The sequence below is a fragment of the Mus pahari genome, chromosome 6 (assembly GCF_900095145.1).
Source record: "Mus pahari chromosome 6, PAHARI_EIJ_v1.1, whole genome shotgun sequence".
NCBI lineage: Eukaryota > Metazoa > Chordata > Mammalia > Rodentia > Muridae > Mus > Mus pahari.
The window spans coordinates 84,065,271-84,071,149 of NC_034595.1; the positions used below are offsets into that span (position 1 = coordinate 84,065,271).

Genomic DNA, 5,879 nt, shown 5'->3' on the forward strand with positions numbered 1-5,879 from the left:
ACTCCCACACAATGGAACCTGCACCAGATCGAGAGGACAACAGGCACCCAGGTTCCTGCAGGATGCCCTCCCCTTGCCAGGCCTTCAACTCGGTGAAGTAGTGCATGTCTGTAATCCCAGCATTCAGGAGGTAAAAGTTGGTAGGTCTCTGTGAGTTCAAGGCCAGCCTGGTCTATACAGGGAGTTCCAGGAAAGACAGAGCTACACAAAGAAACCCTGTCTTGGGGGAAAAAAAAAAAAAAGAGGGGGAGGGGAGAAAGAAAAGAAATAGGGTGAGGATGTACTCCAAGGAGCAGAGCCCTTGCCTAGGATAGCCCTAGGTTCGATCTCCAGCAACACATGAACTAGACGTGACGGCGCCCACCTTCATCTCCCGCACTTGGGAGATGGAGGCAGAAGGTTCAGAGACTCATGGTTGTCTTTAGGTTATAGACCCAGTTTCAGGGAAAACTTGGGCTACATGAAACCCACATGATGGAGACAAAGAACTGACCACCTCAGGCTGTTGTCTGCCCTCCACTCAAGTCCTCTGAGGCATGCCGCCCAAACAAACTGAATAAATCGCATGCATTTTTTTTTTTTTTTTTTTTTTTTTGGTTTTTCGAGATAGGGTTTCTCTGTCGCATGCAATTTTTAAAAAAGATTGGTTTATCTATTTATCTCATGTATGTGGGTACACTGTCGTTGTCTTTAGACACACCCGAAGAAGGCATCGGATCCTATTACAGATGGTTGTGAGCCACCATGTGGTTGCTGGGAATCGAACTCAGGACCTCTGGAAGAGCAGTCAGTGCTCTTAACCATCTCTCCAGCCCCACATGCAACATTAGTTCTTTATGTGCTCTTTTCTGACAACTCGAGAAAGCCATTTAAGAAAAAGAAGCTGTGCATTGGCCAGGAATCGAACCTGGGCCTCCTGGGTGGCAGGCAAGAATTCTACCACTGAACCACCAATGCTTCACTCCACGTGCAAGTTTAAAAGAAAGAATATTCTTGGTGGCAGAGGGAGCCTAAACATTATATACAGGGACGGCTGGGGACCAAAGCAGTCGCTGATGTCTTACACCACCTCTGTGAGATGCTCTGAATTCATCCATAGTCCAGAGCTGGAGAAACTTGGAGAAGAATCTGCCTGTTTCAAACTCCCACAGCTGGCAGGTGGTAGGGGTGGGGTTGGAGTCCTGTGTCATCTGCTCCCTTCTTTGTTCCTTATAGGTGCTTAAGCAGAGGACATGTGGGATGCCATGAGGAGAGGGCAGGAGGTGAGGCCAGATGGGCAGCAGGGTTACTTTGGTGAGAAGTACAATTTTACCCAGAGAGCACTGGAGAGCTGTTTAAGGGGTGTGGCTGAAGAGGTGACATAGTTAGCTGTCTATTTTCAGAGGTGCACTTTATTTATTTTATTTTGAGGTATGTGTGCGTGTCTCAAGACAGGATTTCATTGTGAACCTCTGGCTGTCCTGAAACTTACTGTGTAGACCAGGAACTTACAGAGATCCTCCTGCCTCTGCCTCCCAAGTGATGGGATAAAAGGAATGGGTCACGATGCCCAGTTTAGAGGTGCGCTTTAGAGAAAGACAATCTGGGAGGAACTTGGTACAAAAATCTAAGAGAGGTGCTGCTCAGATGGTTCAGCGGTTAAGAGCACTGACTGCTCTTCCAGAGGTCCTGAGTTCAATTCCCAGCAACCACATGGTGGCTCACAACCATCTGTAATGGGATCTGATGCCCTCTTCTGGTGTGTCTGAAGACAGCGACCATGTTCCCACATATATGAAATAAATATGGCTGGAGCAAGTGGGGTTGGAGCAAGCGGCACTGGAAAAATTGAAAAACACACACAGACACACACATATAAAACAAAAACAAAACAAATCAAAAAACAAAAAAACAAAACCAAAAATCCAAGAGAAAGAGCAGTGCCTGAGGCAGATGAGATATTTTCCCAGGTAAATGTTCTTAGGGCTAAGGGGTAAAGGCTTGACCCTTTAGGTATGGAGCTGTATAGACCCATATTCACCCCTCCAAATCTCTCCTCTCTCATTCTCTCTCTCTCTCTCTCTCTCTCTCTCTCTCTCTCTCTCTCAACACACATGCCTCTAAGAATAAAAAGATCTGGGCCTGACGGAGCTTAATTGCTGCACTTTGGAGGTGGCAGGAGGAGGAAGGTTCAAGGTCACCCTCCCTCTGCTACATGTGGCCAGCCTGTGCTTATTAAGAGGTGGAGAGGAAGGGGTACATTGGGGAGACACCAAGCAAACATTGGGGTTCCAGTGGGGACCGGTTGGCTCTGGCAGATGAAATGGGGGGAGGAGTCAAAGGTGATGTCCCAGATGGCTTCCATGCTGCAGAAAGAATGTGGTAATTGTTCTTTGCAATATTTCAGAGTGGGGACCGTCACTCGCCTGCCACCTGCGTAGCTCACCCAAGAAGACGCTTTATTCTCCAGACATTCCTGTGCATCATCCCTCAGCCATTTGTGTATGCATCCAGCCAACTTAATGGATCACTGAGTGGATGCTGGCTGCTGGGCTGGGAGCTGGGGAGACATCATTAGCGGTACACTGCTACAGCCTCGGGTATGGATTGGAAGTCTGGCTTTGCAGCCGACTTGCGGTGAGTCCTGGCTCGACCTTCAGCGTGCTATGACTTAAGGCGAGTGATGGGACCTTTTAGGTTCTTTTTTTGTCATCTGTAAGATGGGAACATTAATGGTACCTATATGCCTAGAGTGGAGTGAGCACTGGGTGTTAGCTGTCACTGTTTCCTTTTCAGGAAGGAGACAGATCCCACGACACACTTTAACTATTTCAGTACACAGTGATAAATATTCCAAGGAAGCCCGTAGGGACTGGAGGGAAGGACAGGCTTTCCTAGAGTGACAGTTAGCTGATCTAGGCTAGCCTGTGCTCCACCGCTAGGGAAAGCAGGAGGTCATAAGTCTAGAGGCTAGAGGGACAGAGAGGCGGTAGGATGGGGGGAGGGGTTGGGGAGGGAGGGGCTGAGCGATCAGGGTTTCTGGCACTTTACCTCTTTGAACCTCAAAGCAGAGAAGTGGGTTAGGGAGACACACTGCCCCATTTTACAGAAAGGACACTAAGGGCCAGATTGCACAGTGACTTAGCAGAGGCCTGTCTGTGAGGTGGTGGCTTAGGAGGCTGGAAGGAACAGGCCTGAGAAGAGAGGCCTTTGTCCCAGGGCCTGCCAGGATGAGAAAGGCACAAGCTGGAGCTGCAGATGACCACCAGCAGCTGTGGTGGCCAGGACCACATTCCTTCCCCTGGCAGCAGGGCAAGTCCAGGCTTCAGCAGGGGCCTGGAATTCTCTTCTGGTCTTAAAACAAAACAAAGGAAAACAAAACCAAGGAACTTTAGTCCACATTGAGTTGTGCTGTGACTTCAAACAGATACAGCTCCTAACTGTCCTCCCTGGCCCTAGATTCCCACCCCCCCACCCCCCACCCCGCCCCAAGTCCCCAGGATAAACCTCCCAGCAGTGGGACTTCTGGGAAAGAGGAGGAAGTCTGCAGTTGGAGTCCAGACTTTGTGGTGAGTCTTGGCTCAGCTCCTCCAACTTGCTGTGTGACCTCATGCAGGTCATCAGCCCTCTCTGGGTCCACCAAACCGAAGGAAGGGAGGGCGGGATGATATAAGTGGGGTGGGGAGTCCAACAACTGGCTCCAGCCAGCTGCAGCGGCTTTGTCGCTCTCCAAGTTGGAGGCCCTTGGGCCTGTTTTTTTTTTTGGGGGGGGGGGAATTGGTGGGGGTTGCTATTGGTGGTGGCGTCTGGAAGCTGGAGACAGGCAGCCTTTCATCCTTGCTGGCCCAGGGTCCGGGGGGGTGGGGGGGGGGCAGGTTGGCAGGCTCCATATCCCAAGATCACGTTTCAAGCAAGAAGGGGCCTTCCTGTGACCTCAGCCGGCCAGCCTTGTCCCTGCCTTCCTCCTCCATCCACACCAGCGGGAGACAAGCAGCATCCCACCCAAGGTCACTGGCCAGCAAGTGGCTGTCCTTCTGCCTGCCCTTCCCTCCCCTCCTGCTGGAGCCAGCCCCCACCCCCGCAGCAGCTTCCCCCTGCAAAGCCCTGGTCTCCTGGGCCATTAGGAATCTGCCAGGCGAGGCGTGGTCTTCTTCCTCCCTTTTGCTTCTTGGCTTGCTTTCTCAGCTCTGCAAAAGCCTCTGGGTGCGTGTACAGGAACATTCTTCTTTAAAAAAAAAAAAAAAAAAAAAAAAAAAGGAGGGGCTGGGGGGACCTCAAAGAGAGAGAGAGAGAGAGAGAGAGAGAGAGAGGGAGAGAGAGAGAGCGCTCTGGTCTGGTTTGGGTAGAAAATCAACCGGCTCCTTAATCCTTGCCTGCAACCTCTACCTTCCCAGCCAGCCCTTTGGCTCTAGGCCCTGGAAAGAAGGCTCGGCTCCAGCAAGAGGCCTAGACCTGTCTCCCCTGCCCGCCTGCCCGCCCGCCTGCCCGCCCACCCCGCATCCTCACCACCTCCTTTTCTTTCTGGGGTCGGTGTGTCTTTCGGAACCTGCAGGGGCTCAGCAGGGCTGAGAAAATGTGGGAGCTGCAGAGGGGGCTGGTGTGAGATCTCACGGCCCTGCCCACTTGGCCATTTTCTCCAGACCAGAGGTTACAGGATCTGGATCGTTTGACCCTAGCCCAGCCCATCTCTCCTCTTCCTGCTGTCAGTTGTTTTTCTATGACTCACTCACTGGTCTCTCCACTGCAAGTTCCCCCAGGGCCGTCACCCATATGTTCCTATCATTGCTGTTGCCTTGTACAGGACTTGGCTGCTTCTGCTTCTGCTTCTCCTCCTCCTCTTCCTTTTTGGTGAGAGCCATTTACTTTCATATTCTAAGTCTTCGATCTTCAGAAGCCTCAGCATGATGGCAGCCAATGCCCTACCCTTTGCTCCAGCTGAAGACACTTTAATTACGTGGAGTTCCCACGTCTGCTTCCCGTGCCTTACACGTGTCTCGATTGAATGAATGCAAACCATAAATAGATCCTCCCCAAATATTCAGAGAAATCTTGAGAAGGGCCATTTGGCAATGGCACACCCCCGTTAAAGGCCTTTCGTGCCAATGAGGGAGAGGTGGTGCATGTATGTAATCCCAGCATTCAGGAAGCCATGGAAGAGGGACTGTCCAGAGTTCAAGGTCAGCCTCCATCCACTACATAGTAATAGCCCTAGTAATACCCCTTTCTCAGAAAAAAACCAATTCAGGCCAGCTCAGGCCTTGGATCTGGCACAGTGGATAAGGCTGCTTGTTGCCAAGACTGATGACCGAGTTCAGCTCCCTCCTGCTGGAAGGCCATGGGGCCCCTCCCACTTATGATATATTCATGTAAATCAAAACGAAAGCAGAGAGCAACCTTCCATGCATGCCCTGCACTCTCACCAACACAGACCTCCATCTCTGCCTCTCTAGGCATCAGCCCTGTGGAGGCTTGCTTTTCCCCAGGAAACCATTTCCCTCTTGCCCCTAGACCTCTGCCAATGAGATTCCCTCTGCCTGCATGCTCTTTAACTTGCTCATGGCTCTCCCATTACCCCAGGAGTTCACAGAGAGTACCATCAAAGCAAGGCGACTTCTCTCTCGCTCTCTCTCTTTCACTCTCTCTCTGCTTGTTTGTATGTGTGTGTGCATGTACTTGGGGACTCAGGTAAGCTAAGCAAACTACCACGGAGTGACACCCCCCCCCCACACACACACCCTTTTTACTTTGTATTTTAAGATAAAGTGTCGCCGGGAGTGGTGGCGCAGGCCGTTAATCCCAGCATTTGGGAGGCAGAGGCAGGTAGATTTCTGAGTTCGAGGCCAGCCTGGTCTACAGAGTGAGTTCCAGGACAGCCAGGGCTACACAGAGAAACCCTGTCT

The 5,879-nt window shown here is 51.4% G+C and overlaps 1 non-coding gene across 1 annotated transcript; it reads right to left on the reverse strand.

Moving 5' to 3' along the window:
* Positions 1-886: 886 nt before the first annotated feature.
* Trnag-gcc lies at positions 887-957 on the reverse strand. Its single transcript has one exon. It is a non-coding gene; the product is annotated as a tRNA-Gly (tRNA).
* Positions 958-5,879: the final 4,922 nt, after the last annotated feature.